Source organism: Rhinatrema bivittatum, chromosome 10 (assembly GCF_901001135.1).
Source record: "Rhinatrema bivittatum chromosome 10, aRhiBiv1.1, whole genome shotgun sequence".
NCBI classification, from domain to species: Eukaryota; Metazoa; Chordata; class Amphibia; order Gymnophiona; family Rhinatrematidae; genus Rhinatrema; species Rhinatrema bivittatum.
Genome location: NC_042624.1, coordinates 98,763,130 through 98,790,140, shown reverse-complemented (window position 1 = coordinate 98,790,140; position 27,011 = coordinate 98,763,130). Strand labels below are relative to the sequence as shown.

The following is a 27,011-nucleotide window of genomic DNA, read 5'->3' as shown; positions in this document are numbered from 1 at the left end:
CGTTCGAGCGAGGTTCAAGGACAGCTTAAAAGCTGTCAAAACTCGCGCCAACCAGATTTCAAAGACCAATCAGAAAAGAGAAAAGAGAAAAGAGAAAGAGCCAACCTATCGCAGCTGAGGTGGTATCAGCTGCAGCCTATCAAGATTATGTAAAATGAAACCATTCGATTTCTTTATTAAGGCCCTTGGGAATCACACAGTCTAACCGGTGTATCCACCTTTGTTCACAACGCGTCAGTAAAAGATCAAAATCACCACCACGTAATGGAGGTGTCACAATTTCTAAAACAAAAAAGAATAAATCAGAAATTGTGTGAGAGCGTGATAACCAATGATCCACTAGGGGGGCCAAGTTACGGGAATGTTTAATATTCGATCTATGTTCGATCACTCGGGTACGTATCTGTCTTGTGGTTTTTCCTACGTATAGCATATCACAAGGGCAGCGGATAATGTAAACCACGCCTATGGAGGCACAGTCCGAATCTTGACGTAGAGTATAACGTCTTGAGGAAAGGGGTTCGATGAAATCAGAAAGAGTAGTTGTGTGTTTGCAAACTGAGCAGTTTCCACAGGGTCTGTGAGTACCAATCTGTGTGGCAATAGAACGATTAGATAGGAAGTCTGAGTTAGTCAGAATATCACGAAAATTTTTTCCTCTACGATACGTAAACCTTAAAGAGCTATGAAACAGAGTAGAGAGTGCTAAGGAAGACCAGTGTTTTCTAAGAATGCAGGATATCGCGTGGCTCGATGGTGAGAACGGCAAAATGCAATTTAAAGAGGAACTATCATCCTTACGAGACGGTAAAAATAACCAATCCCTGTTGACATATAAGGCTCTTTTATAGGCAGCTCTAAGAACTTTGTAAGGGTACCCTCTCAGCCTAAACCGGGAGAGCATCTCCTTAGCTTTTTGAACGTAGTCAGACGTAGAGGAACACAATCTACGTAACCTCAGGAACTGTCCGGTCGGGATGTTGGTTTTTAAGTGTTTGGGGTGACAGCTGTCAAACTTAAGGATTGTATTACGGTCGGTATCCTTGCGAAAAATAGTGGTGGAAAAACTGGAACCGGTATTTAGTATTAGCACATCCAAAAAGGGTATTTGCGAATAATGTAAACAAAAACTAAACTGCATATGGTGATTACATTGGTTTAACCAATCAAAAAATAAATAAAACTGTATTTCAGTTCCCATCCAAATCAGTAAAATGTCGTCAATATAACGATACCAGGAGTGCACAAAATGCCACCAATGTGAAGGGTATATGTATGTGTCCTCAAATTGAGCGACAAATAAACATGCTAAACTGGGTGCCATGGTGGCACCCATTGCTGTCCCTTTGATCTGCTGAAAAAAAGAAGACTCAAAACGAAAATAATTTTTTGTAAGTGCCAAAGTAGTCAATTGCATTAGAAATGAAGTGGGGACCCTAGATGGTTCTGTACGGGAATCCAAAGTATTTTCAATTATTGTGAGAGCTTCAGATTGAGGGATATTCGAATAAAGAGAAACGATATCTAAAGTGATAAGTAAAAAAGGTTCAGAGGGAAAATCTGTATTTTCTAATAAGGTAATGAGATGGGAGGAGTCACGTACATATGATTTAATCCGTGGGACAAAAGGTCTTAAAAAAATGTCCACGAATTGTGAAAGGGGCTCCAAAACCGAGCCTTGGGAAAGAGGTGGACAGATGGCATATGATGGAAGTTTATAAAATAATGAATGAAATGCAACATATAAATAGGGGACAGCTATTTACCCTTGCACATTGTACTATAATTAGGGGACGTCATTAAATTAACAGATAGCAAATCTAAAACAATCAGACTAGTACTTTTTCACTCATAAAATCAAGCTAAGGAATTTGTTGTCAAGGTATCTACAATGTCTTGCAAGTCTTCACACCCTTCCATATTTTCACATTCTCCTGGCTAAAAAATGCAAATAAAAGATAGGAGAATGTTTCACCGAGCTCCATAACTTACTCTACACCATTGTGAAACAACAATTATAGAAATATTCCAAAAGTAATTCAGAATAAAAAAAATCAAACAGATTACACTGCAGTGTAATCTGTTTTCACAGCCCTTGACAATACTTGGTAGAAGCCCCTTTGTAGCAGTATCAGCTGTGAACCATTTAGGATAAGGGTCTACCAATCATGCACAGAGAGATAGTGCAGTTTCCCTCCATTTTTCTTGGCAGAATAGCTCTTTCAAGTTGGCTGGGGATCAAGTCTTACCACAAATTTTCTGTTGGATTCAAGTCTGCACTTTGATTAGGCTACTTGAGAACGTTCATTTTCTTTTTACTGAGCCACTCCTATATTGCTTATCTGAAAGCATAGCTGCTTACAAGTAACAGTTGTTCTCGGAGGACAGCAGGTTATCAATTCTCACACATGGGCGACATCATCCAATAGAGCCTGGCACGGAAAACTTATGTCAAAGTTTATATTGGGCGCCCTGACTTTTATTTAAAAATCTGGATCTGCTTTCTGTGGTTCCCGACAATACTAAGAGGAGGAATCACAGAAAGCAGGATTTAAAAATTTTTTTCCAGTGAGCCCTTGAACGCAGCAGATCTTCACACCAGCTTTGGGCTGGCGTAAAATCTGCCGCATTGAATTGGCTGTGCAGGAAATTTTTTGAATCACAGGGATTAGCTAATAGCCTCATCTACATGTACTTTACATGTGATGAGCGCTATTAGTTTCACTGTGGTTTGGCCGGGCTAATCCCTGTAATGCATTGGAAGTTATGGATGCAGGTCCAAAACGTGTGTCCAGTTGCATGTAAAGCCATGCGCTCAGCTGAGCACACTATATTGCATCGGTCTGACTGACTGGCTCTCTGCTGGACGAGCTGCACAATACCATCTTAGCCAAACCTCAGTGCCTTGACACACGCTTCCTTTAGTAAGATGGTAGTCTGAAAACTTGCAAAGATAGCGGCTATTCCTGACTTCCACCCTTTGGTTTGGGTATACCTGCCACAGGGGTAGTTGAAACATTGCCCTAAAGCCGCCATGCTTATACTGCAGTTTGTCGCAAAATGTTAAATAAGGCTTGTCCAACATCTGATAAATGCACCAATCTTTGTACTAAAAGCCAGAACATGAAATCTGGTAGCTGCCCCATTGCAGCAATCGAAGGCTGATCTGTCAATTCATCTTTCTTAGACTTAAGTTCTAAAATGTCATCTATATCTGCATGAATATTGTATCTGACCATAACACAGCTGTTTCAGAGAGTAGGACTGCCAAACTGGCTAGATTGTGCTTTACTGCTCCAGTCAACTGCATGCCTGTGAGTGCCTAGGTCATTGCTTCTCAAAATGATTACTAATGCATTGGGTTAAGCCAGACTGTGCAGCTGCTGCCATATGAAGATACTGAGCTATCCTCAGTGCATGATTAGTTCCTACCCTTCTGGCTAGTTTTGGATCTGTGTACTGTAAATAAAATCTCGTCTCCTTATACCTGCACATTTCTAGACAACAGACATCCTGTGTTCCAGAGGAACTGCTGCAGTTTCTAACTATGCAACCAAACTGAGATATCAAAATTCTTGTGGTATTGGTGATCTGTCTTGTCTGTTTGGGGGTGTAACTTTTTATTTTAATTGGTGAACTGTTTTATTATGTGGTGCTCTGCTGAGATCTTAATTGTACTGGCGAAATATAAATGACAAAAACAAATTTGAAACAAAGACCACTTGAAACAAGAGTGTCAGTGATATTCTGTGAATCAGGAATGTGTGCTTCCTGTACATAAGAACATAAGAACAAAAGACAAGCCATATTGGGTCAGACCAAGGGTCCATCAAGCCCAGCATCCTGTTTCCAACAGTGGCCAATCCAAGTCACAAGTACTTGGCAAGTAGCCAAACATGAAACAGATCCCAAGCTACTATTCCTTATTAATAATTTATAGACTTCTCCTCTAGGAACTTACCCAAACCTTTTTTAAACCCAGTTACACTAACTGCCATAACAGCATCCTCTGGCAATGAATTCCAGAGCTTAATTATGCGTTGAGTGAAAAACATTTATTTTATTTATTTAGATTTTTTATATTCCACATTTCGCACTTTTTTTCAGCACTTCAAAGTGTATTACATTCAGGTACCGTAGGTATTTCCCTATCCCCAGAGGGCTTACAATCTAACGGGCCGATAAAATACAGTGCGCTCCGACGGAGTGCACTGTTAACACGCCACTGGACGCGCGTTTTCCATTACCCCTTATTCAGTAAGGGGCCAAAAACGCGCGTCCAACCCACCGAACCTAATAGCGCCCTCAACATGCAAATGCATGTTGATGGCCCTATTAGATATTCCCGTGCGATTCAGAAAACAAAATGTGCAGCCAAGCCGCACATTTTGCTTTCAGAAATTAGCGCCTACCCATAGGTAGGCGCTAATTTCTTCTGGCACCGGGAAAGTGCACAGAAAAGCAGTAAAAACTGCTTTTCTGTGCACCCTCCGACTTAATATCATGGTGATATTAAGTCGGAGGTCCCGAAGGGTAAAAAAAAAGTAAAAAAAAAAAAAAAAATTGAAGTCGGCCTGCGGCTGTCGGGTCGAAAACCGGATGCTCAATTTTGCCGGCATCCGGTTTCCGAGTCCGTGGCTGTCAGCGGGCTCGAGAACCGATGCCGGCAAAATTGAGCATCGACTGTCAAACACGCTGACAGCCTCCTTTTGCCCGTTTCTACCGCCGGGCCTCATTTAAATACTGAATTGCGCGCACAGGCGCGGACTTTACTGAATCGGCCCGTCAGTTTGTACCTGAGGCAATGGAGGGTAAAGTACATTTTCTCCGATTTGTTTCAAATGAGCTACTTGCTAACTTCATGGAGTGCCCCTAGTCCTTTTATTGTCTGAGAGTGTAAATAACTGATTTACATTTAACTGTTCAAGTCCTTTCATAATTTGTAAACCTCTATCATATCCCCCCCTCAGTTGTCACCTCTTTAGTCTTTCCTCATAGGGGAGCTGTTCCATTCCCATTATCATTTTGGTCGCCCTTCTTTGTACCTTCTCCATCACAACTATATCTTTTTTGAGATGAGGTGACCAGAATTGTACACAGTATTCAAGATGCGGTCTCACCATGGAGCGATACAGAGCCATGATGACATCCACCATTTTACTCGCCATTCTCTTCCTAATAATTCCTAACATTCTGTTTGCTTTTTTGACTGCTGCAGCACACTGAGCCAACGATTTCAAAGTATTATTCACTACGATGCCTAGATCTCTTTCCTGGGTGGTAGCTCCTAATATGGAGCCTAACAATGGGGCAGATTTTAAAGGCCCTTCGCGTGTAAATCCAGGTGGGGTTACGTGCGCCGGGCCTATTTTCAAAAGGCCCAGCAACGCGTGTGTAAGTCTCGGGGCTTGCAAAAAGGGACGGGGCATAGCCAGAGGCCTCCACATGGCTGCTGTGCCAGGGAATCATGTGCCGGTAGTTGGCCGGCAGGCGTAACTTGTGAGATAAAGTTACGGGGTTTGGAGTTTTTTTCGGGCTGGGGGGGGGGGGGGGGGGGCGGAACAGATAGGGGAAGGTGGGGAGGGAACGGGGAAAGCCAGCTGGTCTCCCCGAGGGCTCGGCACCTGCAAGGTGCACTTGTCATACCCCTTTCCAGATCATTTCTAAATATATTGAAAAGCACTGGTCCAAGTACAGATCCCTGAGGCACTCCACTGTTTACCCTTTTCCACTGAGAAAATTGACCATTTAATCCTACTCTGTTTCCTGTCTTTTAACCGGTTTGTAATTCACAAAAGGACATCACCTCCTATGCCATGACTTTTTAAGTTTCCTTAGATGCCTCTCATGAGGGACTTTGTTGAACACCTTCTGAAAATCCAAACAAATCACATCTACAGGTTCACCTTTGTCCAAATGTTTATTCACCCCTTCAAAAAAAATGTAGATTTGGGAGACAAGACTTCCCTTAAGTAAATCCATGCTAGCTGTGTCCCATCAAACCATGTCTATCTAAATATTTTGTGATTTTATTCTTTAAAACAGTTTCATGATTTTTCCTGGCACTGAAGTCAGGCTCACCCTGGAACCCTTTAAATATTGGGGTTACATTGGCCACCTTCCAGTCTTCAGGTACAAGGATGATTTTCATGATAGGTTACAAGTTTTTACTAATAGGTCTGAAATTTCATTTTTGAGCCCTTTCAGACCCCTGGGATGTATTCCATCCGGTCCAGGTGATTTATTACTCTTCAGTTTGTCAATCTACATCTTTCAGGCGCACCATGATTTGGTTCAGTTCATCTGAATCGTCACCCTTGAAAACAGTTTCCAGAACAGGTATTTCCCCAACACCCTCGTCAGTAAACACAGAAGCAAAGCACTTGTTTAGTCTTTCTGCGATGGCCTTATCTTCCTTAACTGCCCCTTTAACCCATAATATTTAGCTGTAGGTACTGAAACACAAATGTTCATAGCATTTCCAACACATTTGGCCAACTGGACTATTGACCTTGACCACAGTGGGGTTATGGGGTTATATTATTATTATTTTCAATAGATTATGATTATCTTTAAGTTAATTTGATTAGTGCTTAACTATGTCTTTAAATTTGTTCTTATTTGATTTATTATGTACTCACGAGTTTATTATCTTTTCGATTGTAAAGCTTGTTGCTGATTTACTGTTGATTGTGAACCGAGGTGATGTTATTAACGTGCCGTGGTATATAAAAAACTTCAAAATAAATAAAATGGGACCAAACAATTATTTGCATGTCCTGGACGTGTGACTCCCAGGTGAATAAAGCGATGAGTGGGCTAGCTGGGTCAGGACACGAAGGGGAAGGGAAGTGTTGCTGGGTAAATATGTTGCCATATTAATTTTGGCCTTTATGCACAGGGTCTCTTAAGTATGTTTGAACTGTAGTATACGGAGAGTTTATCCCTTTTAGATGGATACTAAGGATTTCCCTCCATATCTACAAACAGCAAGGAGTGAAAGACTCATGTGACATGATTTGTTGGTCTCCATCCAGTTCCATAAGCCGTAGGAGAAACATTCACACTGCAGCTCCTGGCAGATTTCTACAACTCTGAATTCTGATTTGCAACAGGACATGAGAAGAAAGGTTCTACTTCTTCAAAGCTTGCACGAGTTTCCCACTGTGCTCTGTAAACTGGTTCCAAATTAATTTAACTTGCAATATTCACATTTGGACCTATTTATCTTTAACCTTTAATTTCAGTAAACCCTTATGATCTATGTTTGCAGCGGTGGCTCCCTTACAATGAACTTTATTCTGTCTTATCATGCAGTTACTGCCCTTACTAATGGAATCACCAAACTCCCAAATTCTATATTGCTTCATGTATGACAATTTGAATAAAAATATTTCCTTGTTACTTTAGGCTCATGGCTTACATCTTCCATTTATTCTATTTTTTAATTCCTCCCCCATCTCCCAACCATTTCAGAACTCATTGCCATCATAACAGTTTGTCCTATATAATACTTTTGATACATGCAGGCAGAGAAATGTGCTTCTCATACTTCACCTTCTTTATATTTTTTTTCTACTCTGATTGTACATTCTTTTGGGAAAATAACTTTTCTTATTGTACCTATATGACATTAATGCTTCTCTCAATACAGACTAATCCAGGATTGAGCTCTGCACAAAAATGAAACAGCAATAAAATGAACATCTGATTCTATGGCTACATATGCAGTTACTAGGACTTTGCTCCTCATAAATGAGATTAGCCAATCAGCTAAAGAATCTTAATTTCTTTCACTTTCACCTACTTCCCCCTAGGCGGTATTTTTCACTTTCTGGTATAACTGTGTTAACCACCTAAATAATGCTGATATTGAGAGAACAGCACCCCCTAGTGGATAACCAGCAGAAACTATATTCATGCTCGGCACATAAAAGATTTAATTTTAAAATCCCATCTTTACATACACATACTAGATTTAGAAATGTGACATATATGGTGGTTTGGAGCACTGTGGAGGAGACACTGTTACAGCAGAAACAATTAAAAACAAGTTATTGTAACATTTTTTGTTAATTTAGTAATTTAATTTGTTAATTTGGTAACCTGGCCACTCTCTTATATGTGGCCTGTGGAGCTAGAGATTGAAGTAAGGCAGTATGCACCAAAACAGTGTAGCACAATTCTCAGTCTCATTTAAGGTTAGGCCAGCACAGAGATTGTATCGCTTTTCTTCCTCTCCCAGAGAAAGCAGAGAACACATCAATGGTAGCTTCAGGCTCACACAGGAGAACCGGAGGCAGTAGCAGCTTCTAACCTACATTAAAGAAAGCAGTGACGCGGCTGCTGGCCCACACAAGAGGCAGCAGCAGCAGGGCTAGCTACCTACCTGGTAGGAGGAGCAGACAGTAACTCCTGGCATAGAAAGGAGAAGGGAAAATAACCAATACAGGCCATCACAGGAAGGGGTGAAAGCTCCCAGTACCTGCTCCAGCAAGTTCTGCTGGGGAAATACATAGTAGATGCTGTTGTGGAGGGGTGGAAACGTGGATACACTAATTTAAACTTCCACTAAGGTGAAGGAGGGGAAAGTAAGGGCCAGGGGAGAGAGAAAGCAGCAGGACTAGTAGGGTTGGAATGAGTGGGCTCTCTTGGTACAACAGAAACAAATGCCACTTATTGGCATAAAGACTCTATGCCCTCTTACAAACAGATGGCAATTTATATCTTGCAGCACTAGTGCGTGCTAGGTACTGACTTAGGGCTCTCACTGATGGTCACAAACCTTGCAGAGGGCCCAGAAAGGATCAAGAGATAGCAAGTTATGGTCTAAATCTGCCTAACTCCCTCGGCCCCTGCTCTGGCTGAGGCTTCTGATCCTCTTCATCTGCCTGGTTTCCTTGAACTGCTTATCATTCTTGTTTTGTGTTGCAGAAGGGGAGGCAAGGAGAAAGACAAAGGACATAGAAGAAGAGAAAAGGCTGTTTTCTGGAATTTTGCAGAGCTGATTTTGCTATTACATGGCATCCTGGGGGCTAAACATGCAAGCAAAAACGGAAGACAGAATGAAAATGTCAAGACACGCTATACTCCGGAGCTCAAGAATGATTGGAACACTGTGTGAGATCATGTACTGCTCATAATGATTAAAATGTACCCCTTTGAGTCCATCAGAATTCTTTTTTTTAATAGTCAAAGAGGGAAAAAGGAGAGGAAAATTAAACCCTACTGAAGGAAAGACCGCAAAAGAAAAAACTGAAAAACAGAAAAGCAGACAGAAGGAAAACAAATGAATGAAGACAAAAAGAATGAGGGAAAACATATGCCAAGCAAGAAAACTCCAAGCAGCAAAGACTGGAAAAAGCACGTTGCTTACCTGTAAACAGAGTTCTCCACAGAAATCAAGATGAATTAGCTACAACATGTGGGTGCTGTCGTTCGACTTCACTAAACGAACATGCATGGCGATTCCTGTGTGCAAGCTGCCTCATGAGCCCCTCACTCTTTCACAGAGCTTAAGCTTTAGCAAAGTAGTTGACTCTCCCGGGAGATGGGTAATTAATAAGCATGGCTGATTCATCCTGCCTACAGAGAACCCTGTTTACAAGCGGGCTGATACAGTACAGTGTGCTCCGGTGGAGCGCACTGTTAGCCCGGGTTTGGCCGAGCGTTTTCGACGCGCTATTCTTACCTCTTATACAGTAAGGGTATTGTAATAGCGCGTCGAAAACGCGCGGCCAACCCCCCCCCCCAAAACTAATAGCGCCCGCAACATGCAAATGCATGTTGCGGGCACTATTAGTTATTCCCACGCGATCCAGAAAGCAAAATGTGCATCAAAGTCGCACATTTTACTTTCAAAAATTAACGCCTGCCCAAAGGCTGGAGTTAATTTCTGCCGGGGAAGTGTATAGAAAAGCAGAAAAAACTGCTTTTCTGTACACCCTCTGACTTAATATCATAGTGATATTAAGTCAGAGGCCCCAAAATTAAAAAAAAAAAAAAATTGTTAAATCGGCCCACGGCCCGGAAGACGGACGCTCAATTATGCCGGCGTCCGTTTTCCGAACCCGTGGCTGTCAGCGAGTTTGAGAACAGACACTGGCAAAATTGAGTTTCAGCTGTCAAACCCGCTGACGGCCGCCGCTCCTGTCAAAAGAGAGGCACTAGGGACGCGCTAGTGTCCCTAGCGCCTCTTTTTACCGCAGGCCCTCATTTGCATACTAAATCGCGCGCACAGGAGAGTGGCCTGTCCGCACATGGAAGAGCGGGCGCTCGCCTCGGAGCGCCGGCTCTCCCGCGGGTTTTACTGCATCGGCCCGAAGGTAAGCAAACTTGCTTTCTCTGCTGACAAGCAGGCTGAATTAGCCATGACACATGGCAAGTCCCTAGCAGAGGGTTGCAAAGCACAGCAACTTTAAAGTTTGTAGTTACAGGGGTTAAAGTGATAAAAAGAGAAGCTTTACATAGGAAGATGTTTTCAATTTATGGGCCGGCACTTTGGAATTCAGCGCTATTGGAAATCAGGTTGGAAAGGAATTAATCATTCAGAAAAAAAGTAAAGGCATGGCTGTATTACATTGAAATGTATTAAATTGAAACGCTTCCATGTGTAGCCCCACTCAACAATATGTATATTTTTAAATCTATCTTGTATATTTACTTATATAATATGTTCCATTTATCCATGACTCCTTTCATGTACTCTCATGTATCCATCAATATAACATGTACATACTTCGATTTTCCCTTATAACATGTACATTTATTATCTCATGTATATATATTATACTTTTACAGTTCGCGGTTCTGTTCCTATCAATTTTGCTCCTTCTACCTATCTTTCTTGCTTTTGCTTTCTCTCCTCTCTTCTCCTCTGCTCCCGCTCCCCCATCCTGTTATTTGTACTTTCTCCACTTGTTTAACAGTTACAATGTAAACCGGCATGATGTACCCACGAATGTCGGTATAAAAAAAGCCAACAAATAAAAAAAACAAATAAAAATGCAAAATGATTTTAAATGGATGAGGAGTTTTAAAATTGAGTTTCTATTTTTGTTTTATATGATTGATTGTATATGGTTGTATTATGCTGTAAACCACTCTGACCAGTTCTTCTGTTGGGCGCTACAGAAAAGCTGAGAAATAAATAAATAAATAAAATAACTCAAGGTACAAGACAATGGCTATTTTGCAATCCAAAGTAGAGATTTTTCATCTTTGTTGGCATGCGGCCTTGGGAAAAATGTTGGAAGGATGATTGGTTAAGATGAAAGTCCTGCGGCAAAAACGTACGATGTGTGCATAGCATAATAAAAAGAAATGTTGAGGTAAAAACCAACTGTAAAAGGTGGACAGGTTTCTAAAGCCTGAAATAACTGCCAGCAAAAAAGGGACCTTCCAGGTCAGGCACTTTAGACCACAGGAGTTCACATGGGGTTTTCATCAGCTGTGTTAAAACTGCATTGAATTTCCATGACCAAGCAGGAGACTTGATGGGAGGCTTCAAGTGAAGCTATCCCTGCATGCAACAGATAACTACAGGCTGTAGAGAGATGAGCTTTCCTTCTACATGATGGTGGTAAGCGCCAATCACACTAAGGTGGTCTTAGAACCAGACTCTGAGAAATGTAGACGGTAAGCGAGCAGTTTCTGAATGGAGCAGGGGAAGGGATCCAAGGCCTTTCCCTTATACGAAAAGGCAAACGTCTTCCACTTGACCCATAAAGCTTCCTCATGGAGTCCTTCTTGGAAACCAGAATCTTTTTAGGAATATTCAAGGATTGTAGAGCTAACCTCTCAACATCCAGGCTGTGAGGGTCAGGACCCAATGTTAGGATGGCACAACAGCTCCCAATCCTGAGTGATGAGAGCTGGGAGATTCCTGATACACATCTCCCTCAGGAATGGAAGCCAGATATGTCTCAGCCAATAGGGCATTACAAGGATCACAGTCCCTTTTTTTCTGAGTTTTAATCTTCAGTAGTTGGAGAATATGCATACAGCAGGCCCAACTGCAATTTAGGGCAAAGGCATCCAAAGCTGTTTGCATCCCCTTGCTTCTTTCTGGAGCAGAGGGGATGCAAACAGATCTACCATGGATGTGCCCCACTCAGGGAATATCTGATTCACTACTCACCTTCCAGGTAGGGGTGACCAATTCTGGTCCTCAACAGCCACAAGCAGGCCAGGTTTTCAGGATAGCCAAAATGAATATGCATGAGAGAATTTGAATACAATGGAGGCAGTGCATACAAATCTCTCATGTATATTCATTTTGGCTATCCTGAAAACCTGGCCTGCTTGTGGTTCTTGAGGCCCGGAGTTGGTCATCCGTGTCCAAGGATCATCACGGAGTTCCAGGACACAACTCGGTCTATCTGCCAGTACATTCTCCTTATCTGCTAGATATGTGGCTCTGAGGACAATCTCCTGAGAGAGAGAGTTCCAAGTCCCACACCTGGACAGATCCCCTGCCTGCTGATGCAGAATATTGCTACCTGATTGTCTGTCTAAACAAGGACAAAATGTTATACTTATCTAAGGCATGTGGGATGGTCCCAAAACAAAAGATTACAGATGTTTTAACTCCAGAAGCCTTATAGAAGCAGATTTTCTGCTCCAAACTTCCTCCTGACGTGGCCAATGTTTCGGCAGACACTGTGCTGTCTTCCTTAGAGATCCCAACTTTAAGCCACACCTGTGTTCTGAATAATTTTGCATTTCTTTGACAAGTACTTTCCAAGAGTTGCAATTTAAGAAACTTTTTAAAATGTGTGTGGAATATTAATATGTATGTATTTTTTTTTGTTTTTTGATAACATATAAAGAGTTGGATACAAATAGAATTTTAAAAATTGGTTTTTGGTAAGGGGATATCTGGAACTAGTAGATGATTAAATGTGAATATGATTCAAGATAATTCTGCCTGAAGCCCATTCAGGGTGTGAATCAAGAGTATGCACACACAAGTGTCATGCTGGCTACCAACTAACCCACAATACTCTCACACATTGTGACAGTGGCTTAGTTTATACATATTCAGCCAACCAGTGAATCTTTTTAAGATGTCACTTGAATAACTTGCAGGAAATTAGCTGAACTCCCAACAGATATTCTACCATCTAACAACATAGATACAGCCAATAAGTCTATTTTCCTTATTTCTCCTTTTTCTAAATCAAAGCAATCCCCAGTAGGGAGATGCACGTCCACCATCAGCTGGAGACGGAGAATACTGGCAGGCTGATGTCACTGCAGGAGTATCATCAGTTTGCCCCATCTCCATCTGCTGGTAGAGGGTGCATAACCCACTTGCTCTGGATTCATCTGACTGGACACTAAGAAATGTATTGGGGTTTTTTTTTATTATGATCATAACATTTGTTTTTCAGACTCTCTTTACGTCTGTCCATTCTTCTGCTTCTCAAGCTATAGTCAACTCTTTCTTTACAATGTATCAACATAATATTTACACAGGAATCTGGTAAGCCAGAGCTCCCCAAACAGGACTGGTGCTAAGCTTTTTGCTGCCCTGTGTGAACAATGATTGTGATAAAAAAAAAAAAAAAGAGTCAGGATGACATAGGTAGCAAACCTCAACCCTGCTATACCACAGCAATACTAACTTTCAGAATTCACATAGAAACAACCCTACCTATGAAAGGACAGCACTGCAAAGCTTACACCAGGTTGTACATCAAAAATGCACCTCCTGCTGGGAAAACACAATGAACACGACTGCTACAGACCTCTGCACACTAGCAGAATATATCCGCTTGCCTGAATTACACTTGCAGGACACAGAGAGACCATCACCAAATGCAGAATAGTTGACCACAAATTAAAACTGTGGTCAAACAGTCAGCCTCTAGCGCACTCAGTGCACAAGCACTATTTTAAAATCACAGCACGATACAATCATCATTCCCTTTCAGTAATAATTCATTTTTTGTATTACATTTGAATTACTGCTCAAAAATGCAGAATTCCCCCATGAGTTGTGGAACTCCCCTGCCTGAGTCAATACAACAAACAACTGACAGAGAAAGCACTGCAAGCGAAGACTGAAAACAGGTCTGTTCAGAAAAGCATACGATTTAACATAAAAGACCAATAATCTGGTAACGACTACATCAGTACCAGAGATAATGCTAACGGAGCGAATGATAAGAAATGAATTATGTGATGTAAATTGGGGTTAATTGAGTGAGCAATAAGTAATGAATAGTGTGTTGCACCCTGATGTTATTAGAGCGAATAATTATGAATTAGATGATGTACACTGTTAGTGGGATTAGATCTTGTATTAAGTCAACCATGAATATGCACAAATATGAACTAGAGTTACAGTAACTAGTGTAATTACGTAAAATACCTAAGATTTTAAATGAGCGCATGTTTACTTTGCGGTGTCGAACTAAAAGGTGATTGCTAACCCACAATATGTGATCATTAACCAGGAATATGCATGCAGATCTTGTAAACCGCTGGGATCTACTTTTGGAATGACGGTATATAAAAAAATGCCTAAAATAAATAAATGAGTACTGTAAAGTTACATCAAGCTTGAAACCAGCGCCGGATTTAGGAACTGGCGACATGGGCACCAAACTCTCAAGACAACCACAAACTAGGACTCCCTGCTGATGTCTGATTTCTGAGGGCAAAATCTCCCACCCCTGGTTCTCCGGCTAAGGGCAACACCATTTTTAAATTTGGATTTGCTTGATAAACCCCACAGCCCTCCCCTTACAATATTTCTTCTCCCAGGGTGCAAACTCAGCTCACTCTTCCGCCCCCGCCTTGATTCCCACTTTACTTCCTCTCCCCCATTCCCAGGCTCAACCCCTCCCCCGGATCAGTACCTAATTTATTCCCTGCCTCATGCCCCCTCCCTCTGCTCAATGCCCTGCCCAGTTTGTTCCCTGCCCCCTCCCTCCAATGCCCTACCCAGTTTGCTCCCTGCCTTCCCTCTGCTCAATGTTCTGCCCAGTTTGCTCCCTGCCCTGTGCCCCTACATCCCTTAGCTCAATACCCTGCTCAGTTTGCTTTGCTCCCTGCCCTCCTCTCTCCGCAAAATGCCCGGCCCAGTTTGTTCCCTGCCTCACCCCACTGCTCAATGCCCTGCCCAGTTTGCTCCCTGCCCTGCCCAGTTTGCTCCCTCCCTCAGCCCCAGTTTTCTTTAGGTTACCTCTTCTGGCTCCCAGTAGGCTGGCACTGTCCTCTGCCCCTCTCTTCTGCTGCCTTCTTCCTCTTTATGACCATGACCTCCAGCCCTCACAGAAGCTGACACAGGGCACCCAGTGCAGCCGTCTTCCTCTTCGGACCTGCTCCTCCTGCTTTGCTTCTAGCCAGCCTCCCGCCCTCTCCTCTGCGGGTACAGCCCCTACCATTTCCAGGCTTCAGCCATTGGCTCCCTGTCAGGTCACTGGGCCGGCTGCCACCTGCGCAGAACAGGATGAAGTCCTGGGTTGGGTTTTTTCTTTATAAGCCGGCTGTGTCTGGACGGGTCCTGCACCTCCGTTCCCCTCTCGGTCAGAGCCTTCTTGTCAAGCCAAGTTCCGTCTCCTTGCAGCTCAGATAAGGAACATTTTTTATGTATTTTTTTAAGATCGTGGCTGTGCCAGCAAGGACGCACGTCCCTTCTCCTCCCGCACAGGATTGCCAACCGTCCGGATTTTCTCAGAACTGTACGGAAATTAGGGGGAGTATCCGGAAGCCAGGAAGGAGGCTAAAATGTCTGGGAAGTGTCCGGATTTTCGCCCTCCAAGTGCAGCTGGTAGAGGGGAGGCAGGGGCTCTACCCGGCCCCTCTCTCTCACGCAGGCTGCTGAACCTCCTTCTCTTCTATTCTTCCTGCCTGCAGAGCTGTTCGCACCGCTGGGCGGAGCCCGGTTTAAAGAGCTGACATTTGTTCTTCTCTGCCAAAGGGAAAGCAGGCGCTGGCAGCAGGAGCAGCGGGCTCTTAGCTAAAGGCAACTAACCTGGGAAGTGGGGCAACCCGAAGCCCCTCCCAAGCTCTCTATGTTGTCGGGCAAAGCAGGAGGTACAAATCACATTCCCTGCCCAAAACCTCCTACTCCACGTGCCCAGAGAACGGCGCCCACTTCGCCCGGGTGCTGGCAGGTAAAGGCTAAAGGGCATCGCCCCCATGCCAGCGAGATGAAGGCGATGCCATTGCCGCGGTGGGAGCTGCAGCAGCAGCAGCTTCGGAGAAGCTGGAGCCCCGGGTCTGAAGAGCAGCGAAGATGCAGGAAGTCCGGTGGTGGCGGCGGCGGAGGAGGAGCAGGAGATCTGTCAGTGTTTAAAGGGCGAGGCCCGAGAAGCGAGGTGGCAGTATTTGGCCCGAAGAGAGAACAGCAGCAGCAGCCTCAGCCCACACAAGCCCATAAAAAATGGAGGAGTCCCATGTCTGATGGGATGGGATGGGGGGAGATAGTGAATGACTGAGAGAGAGAGAGAGAGAGAGCGTGTGTGTGTGGTGTGGTGGGGTGGGGGGGAGTGTAAGGGAAGTGAGTGGTGTGTGGGGGGAGGGGAGAGAAAGTTTGTGCACACAACAATTAAAACTACCATGTTCCCCCCCCACCCCCCACTAATCCACGATATCAGGCATCTGCAAATCAAATGATCCCAGGTATAGAGAAGGGGGGGGGGGTTATCCTTATTTTAATTACTGGGTGGGTTTTTTATGTGTCCCCTGTCTTAAAATATTTTATTGGTTTTTGGAAAAGTTTTAAAAGTTATATCTGAGTTTTTAACTATTGGATGTTGTTCTATTCATCATCTGTTTTGAAATATGTATTCTTAGTATGATTTTGCTGTAATTAATGTTTTATATTTCTGGATTTTTTTTTCACGTAAGATATGCCATACTGGGTCAGACCAAGGGTCCATCAAGCCCAGTATCCTGTCTCCAACAATGGCCAATCCAAGACACAAGTACCTGGCAAGTACCCAAACAAATAAATCTCAAGCTACTATTGCTTATTAATTAATAGCAGTTTATGGATTTTTTCTCTATGAACATATCCAAACCTTTTTTAAACCCAGTTACATTATCTGCCGTAACCACATCCTCTGGCAATGAATTCCAGATCTTAACTGTGCATCGGCCTAGAATTTTCTTCGATTTGTTTTAAACGAGCTACTTGATAACTTCATGGAGTGCTCCCTAGTCCTTCTATTATCTGAGAGAGTAAATAACCGATTTACATTAACTTGGTCAAGCCCTTTCATAATTTTGAAGACCTCTATCAATCTCCAAACTAACAGCCCTAACTTCCTTAGCCTTTCCTCATAAGGCAGCCATTCCATACCCCTTATCATTTTGGTGGCCCTTCTTTGCAAGTTCTCCAGTGCAACTATATCTTTTTTAAGATGGGGCGACCAGAGCTGCACACAGTATTCAAGATGCGATCTCACCATGGCGCAATACAGAGGCATTAGACATCCATCATTTTATTTGCCATTCCCTTCTTAATAATTCCTAACATTGTTTGCTTTTTTGATTGCCACAACACACTGAGCCGATGATTTCAATATATTATCCACTATGACACCAAGATCTCTTTCCTGGGTGTTAACTCCCAAGATAGAACCTGACTGTGTAACTACAGCAAGGGTTATTTTTCCCTATATGCATCATGTTGCACTTGTCCATGCTTAAATTTCATCTGTCATTTGGAAGCCCAATCTTCCAGCCTCACAAGGTCCTCCTGCAATTTATCACAATCCACTAGAGATTTAACTACTCTACATAATGTTGTGTCATCGGCAAATTTGATCACCTCATTCATCATACCCCTTTCCAAGTACAGATCTCTGAGGCACTCCACTGTTTACCTTTTTCCACTGTGAAGACAGACCTTTTAATCCTACTCTCTGTTTCCTGTCTTTTATTTAATGTATTATGAGGAGTGGTGGTGATTCTCTTTTTCCATTGTTGCACTGCATACAGTCTAGCTTGTTATAATTTTCAGTTCAGTTTTCATTTGCATATCTATACATTGTGGGCTCTTTTCTGTTATCTGAGTCTGTCAATGTTTTGCTTGTGTGACCGAGGTGAGATATTCTGCTTGCATATAGTTTTTGTGTAGTGATGGATAGCAGCCTGGATTGGTATTTTAGGGTTGGATGTAATATTTGCAGTTTTATCTTTTCATACTGTAAGTGCTGACAGTTAATGCTGTTTCGGTATAGCAAGTTTACTATATTCTAATTCAATTTATTCATGGCTTTTTGAGGGCCCAGCCCACACCGAATGCATGTTAGAATAGGCCTAATAACCTAAAATATACTCCTTGCTATTATATCCTAATTGACATAGCCAAAATAAGGTATTTGGAATGAAAACATAAGGCTTAATGTTTCAATCATCAGTCTGGTCATTAAAAAGTCCCACAAATACAATCCAACTTTTTAGAATTTTGTTATGCAAATAAAAACACTTATCAGGCACTACTAAGATCTGCAATATTGGCCATGCTTGGGAAATTCTGCTTTAGGGGTACAATCATCTGCAGCATTAATCAAAGGCAGCCATCTTGCCTTGTCATTTCATATGAACTAATTGTGGGACTTTTTAATGACTAGCTATGTCAATTAGGATATAACAGTAAGGAGTATTTTAGGTTATTGGTTTCCAGTTTTTAGACTTTGGAACCCATAATACCATATGTGTTCGAAATGGCTTTTTTTTTTTTTTTTTTATTTACAGGGTTTGCTGGTTGGCATCAAAGCAGGACATAGAACTATAACATACATGTTCTTGTCGGTGATACGTTTTCTCTGGACTGTATTTTGAATGCCTTTTTTTTTTCAAGTAAAATCTGCTATTACAACTGCCTAATTTTTAATTGTGTGTGGGGAGGGCTGAGGAAGATAGGAAAGCAAGGCTATAACGTTCGCCCAGGGTGCTTAATACTCTTGTACCAGCCATGGGAGCGTCATGAACTCGCTGGGCTTCCTCTGCCTGGCTTGGAGTGGCAGCAGTTTGATGTGGCTGTGAAGTGATCACTCAACTCCAGTCCCTGCCTCCCCTGAATCCTGAGTGTGGTACTTCCAGATCTGCTGTTTTGGGAGAGGGGATGGGGATGAGGACGGGGTGGGGGGGGGTTGTTTTTGTAGAGATTTTCTTCTGTGCTTGTGCCCAAATGAAGGTTTGTATAGCTCTAGCGAATGCTGCAAATTTTTTTCTGTGGCCAGTGTGTGGTAATTGCTTTGGCCAGCTGTGGTTGCTGAAATGGTTGAAGGAAGGGGTCAGTACTCCAGGTTTTGGCCAAAGTGAGGAGGCTGGAGCTGACAGAAGGCTCAGGACTCCAGGCTGGGTAACAAGACTTTAGATGCAGCAGATATTTCTCTGGTTCCCCAGGGTTCTAGTGGTTGTATTTTACGTGTCCTCTTCCACTTTCTAAATTGAATATCTGTACCTTGTGATACTTTATATTGGACCAACAGTCATTTTAGATTGTTAAAGAAGTTTAAGTTATTTGTAAAATACCAATGACTTAACAAGATGTCATACATATTTGAATACATTTTGAAATTTTAAGAATTAAAAAAAATTTAAAAAAAAAAGACCCCATCCACACTGAAGAATAATTTTAATTTTCTTAGTGTACAATGAGTTATTAGAAAGTTGGTGTGATACTGATAAATGACAAGTATTTATGATGCTTCCTACAAGAACAGCCGTGGGTAGATGTGGAAGGACAGTCAGCAAACATTCTTCTCAGCTCCTTCAAGTGTTCAGAATTTTCAAAGCTGGCAACCCTCCTCCCGCATCAATTTTAGACTGCATACACTGTCCAAACTGCGACTGTCTCTGCTCCCGGCTGCTCACAGCGCTTCCGGTCACCAGCTGACGAGTATCCGCTGCGCCTGTTGCTGCCTTCCCCACTAAGTGTGTCACCTCGTGCAAATGCACGTTATGCACACTGCTGTGCTGGGCCTGTTCCCAAACCTGTTTTGTAGTGACCCCACAACCAATCGGGTTTTCAGATCACCTATAATAAATATGCATGAGATATTTACATACATTGGAAACCTATGTATGCAATAACAACTCATGCATATTTTCTATGGATATCTTGAAAATCCAACTCGCTATAGGTTTTCCCAGGACAGGTCTGAGAAGCCTTGTGATAAGCACAGCAACATCTAATCCAGTGGTTCTCAATCTTTTTTCGGTCGGGACACACCTGACAGATGGTTCTCACATGCGTGACACACTGAACATGTGACCATCACCAGGCTAAATGTAAACAAACACTCTGCATTCCACAGGAACCCCCTCGACCCCCCAACAATGGGTGCAGAACAGAGCTAGGACATTCCCCATTCAATTTACCATACAAAAAAAAGGTATTTCTGGTGACATCTCAATAACAGCAACATAAACACTCTCTCCTATCAGGTGCAATAGACATCCTTACGAAAAAACAGTAATTTACCACCGATGCATGTTCTATTGAGAAAACACAACAAATAATATTGATACAAATGCCTACATGCTGGTAAAATACTTCACCTCTGTCACACACAGAGTCAAACTTCACCAAGTACAGAAAAACCACAAATTACAAATATGGCAACAGAAACTGGAATGGAAACCCAAAAAAGCCACTCTGCATTCTGTGCAAAACAAAAATATAGCACCTATCAGACTTCCGGGATCTGAAATAAGAGGCCTAGGGGTGGCTTGTGGGAATGACTGCTACTACATGGAGATGAATATCCTTATTCAATAAACATATACACAGTTAATGCGACTCCAACATTGCTCTACGCTTCAACTGCAAGAGGAAATGTGGAAAAAAGGATTTGCATCCACATAAAAGCAGGGGAGTAGCTTGCTTGTTACTGCGGTTACTACCCCAAACCAAAAATGCCGGATACTTATTTATTTATTTATTTATTTATTTAAAATTTTTATATACCGACATTCATCCAGGATATCATATCGGTTCACATTGTAACGCAAAAACAAACGCACGGCATGGCGCTTTACATTGAACAGTAAAAAACATGATAACAGATTTTCAAAGGGGTATACTTTCAATGCATATCCAGCATAGCTCTATGCTTCAAAGGCAGGGGGAATGAAGAAAAGATGTTTTATATTCAGACATCTACCAACAAGGACTGAATTACATAGTCTGGGTAAAACAAATAAGCATGGGTGTAGCTTGCTTGTTACGGCGGTTACTAACCCAAATCAAGCTTGATACTTCACTTAGAATACATATCCAGCACAGCTCACTGCTTCAATGGCAGGGGGATGATGAAAAGAGGATTTATATTCAAACAACCAACAAGGACTGAATTGCACAGGCTGAGTAAACAAGCACTGGAGTAGCTTGCATATTACGGCGGTTACTATCCCAAACCAATTAGCTGGATACTTCATTTAGATGCAGCTCCAGCACTGCTATCTATGATGGAGGGGAAGGGAAATAGAACCAAAAAAGTTATTTAAAGGAACAAGAGTAACAAAATTATGAAAAAAAAAAGTGTGAAAGCTTGCTGGGCAGACTGGATGGACCGTTTGGTCTTCTTCTGCCGTCAATTCTATGTTTCTATGTAATGTACACAAACTAATGTGCACAAAGTTATACCTGCATTATGGAACTCAAACAGTAACAACCCTACCTATGAAAAGGCAGCACTGCAAAAATTACACCAGGCCCTAAACACCAATACACCTCCTATTAGGAAAACAGAACACGCCAAACTGCTATAGATCCCTACCAAGAAACTACAAGCTCGCAGAACACAGACAGACCCTCACAAAATACAGAAAAAAGTGATCATAAAGCTAATGTTTTTGTGTTGTTTTACTGCATACAGAGTTTGGCTTCTTGCTGTTTCCAGTTCAGTTTTTGTCTCCACATTTCTATTTATCAATTCCCCGAGAAATATAAAATAATCTAAAACTAGAATATAATACATGTTTCAAAACAACTGATAAATGGAACATCCAATCATTAAAAATTTTCAAAATTATTAAAAATTCTCCAAACACCAATAAACTATTTCTAACAGCAGACACATCACATAATACTTAATAATGAAAATGGCAGTCAGTCAAGAAAGATAAACTTAAAAAGCCACCTTTACTTACCCTCTCCAGTAACTCTCATACTGCTTTCCATTGTAGGCCAATAGAACATACCAGAAGCAGCAGGGGCTGCTGAAGCTCTGTCCTCACACGTTCTTCTTCCTTAGGGCCCATGACTAGTCTATCTATCTATCTATCTATCTCTCTCTCTCTCTCTCTCTCTCACACACACACACCACCTGCCTGACCAATCTCTTTCTCTCACACACACCACTGACTTTCCTGAGCAGTCTCTTGTTCTCACACATTTCTCTTACACACACAGTCTCTCACACTTACACACATGCTGACTCACTCTCTGTCACACTCACCCCCACCCACAGCACACACAGCAGCTACAGCACAAGGTAGCCGGTATGCTGCTATTAAAAGCAGAGTCCTGACAGGTTGGAAACCAGCAGGAGCGACCTCCCCAGCCCCACAGCACTAAGAAGGCAGCACTCAGCTGTTTGCTTGTGCCATGACCGATCGCAGCACAGAGCAATCAGCTGATATTGTAATTTTATTCTTTTCTCCCCACCCTTTTTTTTTTTTTTGCAGTTTGATTATTATAATTTAATATTTTCTTGCAGGTGTCGCGCTGGCCAGAGAAGGGGAAGTCAGAGCCGGGGAGGGCAGCGGCGCCGTGCTCCTTCTGCAGAAGCGGCAGCATGCATGGCCTTTTTTTCTTCCCGCATGCCCGGTAGACATCACTTCCTCTTCCGGGCCACAGGGGCGGGAAGCAGAAAAGGTCGCGTTCCTGTTGCCGGCTTCCACAAAGCACTGCTGCTGTTTCCCTCGGGGCTTGTAGGTGCTGATAGCCCGGGCAGGAACAACAGCAGTGTTAGTCTCGCTGGGGTGAAAGGGAGGGGAAGAGCAGCGGGTGCGTGACACACTAGTGTGCTGCGACACACCGGTTGAGAACCGCTGGTCTAATCTATTTAAGCTGATAGATGAGGAGACTTTCAAAAACTAAGTATTACTATCTTCTAAACGCCAAATGAAAACCATAAATCAAAAGGGGGATCTTAATGATTCTGTGTAAGTTAAATAGACAATTAAGGGACAGATTCATTAAGGCGTTGCTCCCATTTTGTCTGGGAAAAACCCTTAGTGAATCAGGTACTAAATTACATCAAATCCAGGGTTTTCCTAGTACTGCTCCTTGCAATATCATGCCATTTTAAATTACATGCATAAGAGAAGATGAGAGGGGGATAATCAAACAGATTACCTACACAAAAACAGTCCTCCTGTTGTCAAAGTTCACTCACGTTTAATCTGTATGATCAACCTGAAAAGAAGAAAAAACATGCGCTATAAAAAATGTCCACAAAGAATAGATGTTTGAAGCTTTGTCTACAGTAGAGAAGATGCTCGGACCCTTTATTAGCAAATGTAGTCTTCTATTTGTATTTAATAGAAAAGTGGAATATAAATCAGCTACAAAAATGCTGTACATTTTAAATAATTGACAAATGTGCTAAGTGAATGCCAAGACCAAGATTAAGAAAGTATTCTTTAAAATCTCTACTTCCTACGGAAATAATTCCCATAGTAAAACTAATTTTGTCTGATCCCAAGTGGAGAATCCATTGTACTGCACACTCATTTCCAACTTCATAGTAACGCTGAGCATTATAAAACATCCTCACAACTGGAGCACAATCTTAATAAATGTAGCCCCAAATCTATTTCTCTCTGCCAAAAGAAATGTTCTCACATGCATAGTATTTTTTAATTTAATTTTGAGACTTTCGTTTTAAATCTTCAAGGTCGTAAAGTGGGTTGAAGTCACATATGAATTTGCAGCTTGCTCTGGATCTCATGAAACCATGGGAAAATTCAGTAACAATTTTCTCAATATTGACTTTTTTTTACAAGTTTAGCACACACTTCCTGTCTGCTGGCCCACCCCCATAGCCTCAGTGGGCTCCTGAACACTGTTCCCTCGAAGCTGTGCTTTTTCACGCACGCACAGTGGTCACAAAACGTGCACACACAGCACAACATAATGCGTACAAGAAATCCCAATATTATTTACATTACACTGGCTCATAATACACCAATTTGAACATGGCTTATAAATAGTTGCACAAAAAGAAACATTTTTGTACATGCAGTCTTTCAAAATTTGAGGGAATATTGCTCCCGAGTGCATCAAAATCTTATTTCAGATTTTTATGATTTACGTCCAAAACATGCGTCCAGCCACGGGTTGTTGTATGATAAATTGTAGATTAGGATTCTGCATGTTAATCCATTGGGAAAATGGATGCAAAGCTGCTTCAGAACCATTCCAAATAATACTAAAAAACAAAGGGGTAGATTTTATAAATCTGCGCCCACGCCAACAAGAGTACACGGGATTTTAATAGATATGCGCGTAGCCGCGCATATCTATTAAAATCCGGGGTCGGCACGTGCAAGGCTGCCCAAAATCAGCAGCCTGCGCGCGCCGAGCTGTGCAGCCTGCCTCCGTTCCTTCCGCCTCCCCCTCCCTAACCCACCCCCCCAGCCCTATCTAAACCCCCCCCCCCCTACCTCTTGTTGTACAAGTTACGCCTGCCTGAAGCAGGCGATTCCCAGGCACGGGAGCCGTTTCGGAAGCCTCGGCCCCGCCCCAGAAACGCCCCCAGGCCGGTACCATGCCCACAGCCCTGCCCCCAAATGACGCATCGCCGCAACACGCCCCCCAACACGCCCCCTCCCCCCCAGGAAAGCCCCGGGCCTTGCGCGCGCAGGGGGTACTTCGGCCAGGTTTTAGGGGGGTACACGCATACCCCTTTGAAAATCTGGCCCTAAACGTCTATAAAACAAACACATAAAGAAATATGCATTTTCAAACCAAGCAACATACAGACAAAGCCACTGATGGGGCCAAAGCAGTGTCAATTATTTGTTTAAAAATTTGATTATTAAACATGAAAACATTTTGTTTGGCTGATATGCAGTTTGCTCCTCTCTTCAGAGCAGTATTGGATTTGGCGCTGTGATCAGAAAAAATTCTTAAATACTTGTGCACAATTGAAGTTATTGATATTGTTATCTATTTCTGTCATTTGAAACTGTGTGCACATATTTTTACAGCATAGTAAAAAATATATATATTTTTTTTATAACTGTTATATAAAAAAGTGACAGAGGTCTATCAGCGCGCATTAGGAGAGCGCGTGCTCAATTCTGAGTGCCAGTTTTCTGCAGGCCGATATTGCATCGGCCTGCATGATTTTTACAAAAGCAACAGATAGAAACACTTTGTTTCACTTTGATAGTTTTCACCGAAGAAGTTTACGTACCAACATACCAGTAGGGCAGTTTTAAGACTTAGGCGCTTGTGCAAAACTACTGAGGAATATAAAATTCTAGCTAGTCACATGTACACCAAATTTCTAGCCAGAGGCTATCCCTCCAAAGTGATCAAACGTGTATACAAGCGGACATTATGTGCCAATTGAGACCTTTTGGATATTCGACCTCATCGCAGAATATCATGTTTGCAATTCCTCTCAGGTTGTTTATGCAGTATCATGCACATTTCAAAAATTGTATATTGGGCACACAAAATTAGCAATTAAATCATGAATCATCCACATAAAAGTTGCATCTGTACCAATAAACTGGATTCCCCATTGGTTAAAGATTGGACAGATAATAATCATTCACTGGAAGAACTGAAGTTCTTTGTAATTTGAAGTTTGCCACCCAGAAGAGGTAATATTTCATTACAGCTCAGTCGCCGTGAACAACAGTTTATATATGAATGGCAAACCATGGGCCAAGTGCCTTAAACTCGATGACTGAATGGGAAGCTTTTAAATGAGGATATAAACTTTAAGGTCTCCCATTGAATTGAATGTTCATCTGTTACGTTCCAGGCTTAATTCTCATTATGAAGTATCATCTAGATCGCACATTAAAGATTTAAATACCTCTCAAATATCGCAAGAACCAGCCTTGCTCTGGGTTTCTCGCTGTTGCAGACAGGAGAAGGAAGGCTGAGATAAACTCCGTGCAGTCCTTAGTATGAAATGTTTTTCTTTATAATCTATTAGTCTAGAGTTTTAATCTGGATATAGGTTATTCATAAATTTATGATATCTATGGTTTCAGAATGCAACAAGAATTGGCTGATATGCAGTTTGTAACTTTCTTCAGAGCAGTATTTGATTCAGCGCTGTGATCAGAAAAATAAATTGAAGTAAGTTATTGATATATTTATCTATTAATCATTTGAAACTATGTGTATATGTTTATACTCTATAGTGTGTGTATATATATATATATATATATATATATATATATATTTTTTTTTTTAGCTATTTGAGTCCACGAAACCCCTGGGATTAGCTCCTCTGAAGAAGCCATCTTTGGCAAAACAAAGGGCCTTTATCAGTGAATGAGGAACTCGTCACAAACATGCCAGCGTCTGAAAAAATGAAAAAAACAAACACATTAAGGTGCTAAGAGGAACTCTTTTCAAGGACTGAGTTTTTATGAACTTTGACCCGGTTTGAACTAGTTCTACAAAGTGGTAGTTGTGCAATGATTGCATTTTACTACAAAGTAAAAGTTTCATGTTAATGACACAGCGTATTTAGTTGTGAGGTTGCCCTAAGTATGTTTTTACACACATACATATATGTACATATATCTACAGTCAAAAATGTGGGTAAAAAAGTAAAACAGAAGGTTTAGGTTTTTATGTTTGTTTTAAGATGATAGTTTAATCCTCATGGTTTGGCCACGGTCAGGACACTGTGTTCCCAACAGGATCAGGTGGCAGGGCATTATCCCCCCCATATCGTGCAAATTTTCAGAAAAGACACCAAGAGACTGTCCTCAGTTTACAGCTCTGAACGTAGATTTTAGCTTGCCCGAGAAGCCTACAAACATCCCACACACAACACAAA

General features: G+C 42.0%; 1 protein-coding gene across 9 annotated transcripts in view; it reads right to left on the bottom strand.

The window, feature by feature from the left end:
• GNG12 (G protein subunit gamma 12) overlaps positions 1-27,011 on the bottom strand; it is a 150,916-nt gene that overhangs the window by 48,307 nt on the left and 75,598 nt on the right. For 3 of the 9 annotated variants that reach the window (XM_029618940.1, XM_029618939.1, XM_029618944.1), the window contains exon 2: positions 23,337-23,392. The exons of 1 other annotated variant lie outside the window; for it this stretch is intronic. The gene's annotated coding sequence lies outside the window, so the exon portion shown is untranslated. Of the gene's footprint in view, positions 1-15,193; positions 16,443-23,332; positions 23,393-27,011 lie in introns of those variants that run through there. 5 more of the 9 variants (XM_029618943.1, XM_029618942.1, XM_029618946.1 and 2 more) reach the window with 3 other exon arrangements.